Raw genomic sequence first — 3,243 nt, forward strand, 5'->3', positions numbered from 1 at the left:
AAAAACAAAGGACAATTTTCTATATGATTGATGTATAGTGGTTTGAATAATACTTCAAATAAAATTTCGCAAAAATTCCTCGCGATATTAGGATACCATGCTAATGTAGTATTTCGTTTTCTTTTTCATATATATTGGGTTGTCCGGAAAGTTTGTGCCGATGTTGAAGGAAAATTGAAACGCAGAAAATTTTAATTTAATAAATGTATACTAAAATTTAAATTTTAATCGGCACGAACTTTCCGGACAACCCAATATGTTCGTTTCGCTTATTTTCTTTCGTCATAATACTATGAAAATATCGCTTCAGCGAGGAATAATATGACAGAGCTTTCCGCTCTTCATACTTTAGTCGCGATTATCGAAGAAACAAACGGCGTGCGTGCTGCGGACGATTCAATTTTCCATTTCTTATTTTGACATTGTATATATTTACGGTAATCTAATAAAAATGCGAAAGAGAAATGCCACATAAGTGTATTAAAAGTTAAAATAACAAATTTATCAGCGAATGTAAAAGTAATATAAAATCTCATATAAAAAATTATCAAAATAATTTACAAATTCCTTATATCTTATTATATATACCAAAAAGCGATTTTTGTAAAAAATATTATATATTATATCTATAATATTTTCAATGTTAATTCTACTTATTACCTTGTAAGACCACTGCTTCGTATGTTATAATTTCTGCAAATAATAATAAGAGGAATTACTAAAACAACAAGTAAAACCTATCCGATGTTACACTCCGATGTTACACTCCGATTATGATAAGTTTTGAGTATGTTGTAATCTAAGTCCAAGAAGCACATATTTTTTTGTACGTGCCACTAAGGGGATGAAATACCTTCTTGAAAAAAACGATTTTTATATTTCTGAGCTAATATCATCGAAACGATATAAAAGATATAAAAAAAAGTTTCAAATAAAAGTTTTATGATTTAATGTACTTTATAATACTTCATATTATATATATATTTTTTGAAATCCACTCCACTTTCCTCAATTTTTGAAAATTTGAAAATTTATTTTTTAGCAAAACTTATTAAGCATATTTAACAATAATAGCGATGTAAAGATATATTTAAAGATATATAGCTTATTTCCGAAAAATGCGTCTTCACAATACATCTTTATCATACATGGTTATATTTGACGTTAAATATGCTATAAATTTTTATATTAGGTGTAGTAAAAAGAAATCCATTATTTTTCCATTCAATTTCATGCAAAAATGGATTTCTTTTTACTACACCTAATATAAGATAAATTTTAAAATTTTCAAATTGAAGAAGATTTCGGGAAAAAAATGATATTTTCGAAAAATCTAAGTGAATTGTTATAAAATACATTGAAAATTATAAAACTTTTATTTGAAACTTTGTAATATTTTTTACTATTTCGACGATATTAGCTCAAAAATGTAAAAACTGTTTTTTTTTCATCCTCTTAACGGCTGTATGAGCACATATAAATATATAAAAAAAATACGTGTCCCTTACTTTGACCTAGAATAAAATATTCAAAGCTTATTAAACTCGGAGTGTAACATTTGAATAGGTATACTTGTAAAATTGACTAGAATTCAACCACCAAATAATTTCAAAATTACATTTATATAACGATATTGTAGCTAAAAAAATAGAGAACTTTACAAACATCTATCTAATTTGCTTATTATTAATTAATAATTTTATTAATAGTTTTTATATTTTTTAAATTATAATTTTATTCGTCAATAATAACGAAATCTTTTCATCAATCTATAGATTTTGTTCTTATGAGTCCTAATTCAGTCATCTTTAAAACCACTTTATGTCATAGCTGGTACAATAAAATAAGTAAAAAATTAGCGTAAATGGCTTTCAAAAGTCACAAATGGAAGTTTGAGAATTGTCCGAAGAACGCGCGACGCGAGAGATCCTAGGACTCATGATTGATGGGCATGATAGTGCGATAAAAATCACATTGAAGGCATAAATGAACAAATCAATACTATAATAGAGTAATAGTCTTTTTCACGTTGCACATTTGGACCGTTGCTTGCGAAGAATTGAATGACGATGATGATGACAGTTACGGCGGCGACGATGATGACGACAAAGATGTTGATTATCGTTAAATATACGTACGTAGCAAATATACGCGTCCAGATGTATATGGTCAGATACGGACATGAAAGGAGTTCTTACGTATAATTACGTTTCTTCTGTGGTTTTTCTTCTCGCAGTCACGTTAATTGGACGTCAATCAACGAACCTCATCAGCTTTCATTCCTCATCCTTGAATTTCACGCGAATCTCACCCATCCCGTTATTCCACGCCAATTTGGTAGATTCAGATTAGAGGTAAAAGTCTGTCTTTTCATCCTTCCACTCTTTCTAGTAGTAATCGATATCTTACGTAATCGATATCTCGAAAGTTCGTAATGGACTTCTGTTGATAGTGTACTAGTGGTACCGCAGAGAGAAGAAAGTTAGTAACTACGATTGTATCACACTCTTTACATCTTAACGTTTATCGCGAGGAGAAGATCACATCGGTATGTCGCGGCGAGTTTTGTGTCAGATATTTAGAAGATGTGTGTACATGCGTGCGTTCGCGCGTATGTATATGGACGCGTGTTAATAAAATTTGATCATTTATGATGATATCAAGCTACGGGATGATGAGAAACCTATCGTCGATCGATTCGTATTATTGATCTTTTCAATCAGTCGTTTCATGATGTCTGCTGCTTTATATTTTCTTGTTTCTTCTTTTTTTCTTAGTTTCGAGAGCCGTAGTAGTAGAAAGTGGCGGTAATAGTAGCAGTAGTAGTAGTAGTAGTAGTAGTAATAGTAGTAGTAGTAGTAGTAGTAGTAGTAGTAGTAGTAGTAGTAGTAGTAGTAGTAGTAGTAGTAATAGTAGTAGGTGGCCTACGGTGAGCGCGGTACGTAACGAGAGTCTTATTTTATCAATCGGATTATGCAATGTGAACACACAATGACGTAGTTGCACGGTACGTATTTGCGTACAGAAATATATTATTATAGTCTTTTAGTTTCGATAAAAAAGTTCAGTTCCCACCTCGATTGATTGCTCAATTCGAAGTGACGCGCTTTCTTTCTCTCCCTCCCTTTCTCTCCCTCCCTTTCTCTCCCTCTCTCTCGTTCCTTTGACTTTTATATATGTGCAATATGCATATATGTAATATGTATTATGTATTAATACATATTATATATATATATATATATA

The sequence above is a fragment of the Atta colombica genome, unplaced genomic scaffold (genome assembly GCF_001594045.1).
Source record: "Atta colombica isolate Treedump-2 unplaced genomic scaffold, Acol1.0 scaffold23, whole genome shotgun sequence".
Taxonomy (NCBI): Eukaryota; Metazoa; Arthropoda; class Insecta; order Hymenoptera; family Formicidae; genus Atta; species Atta colombica.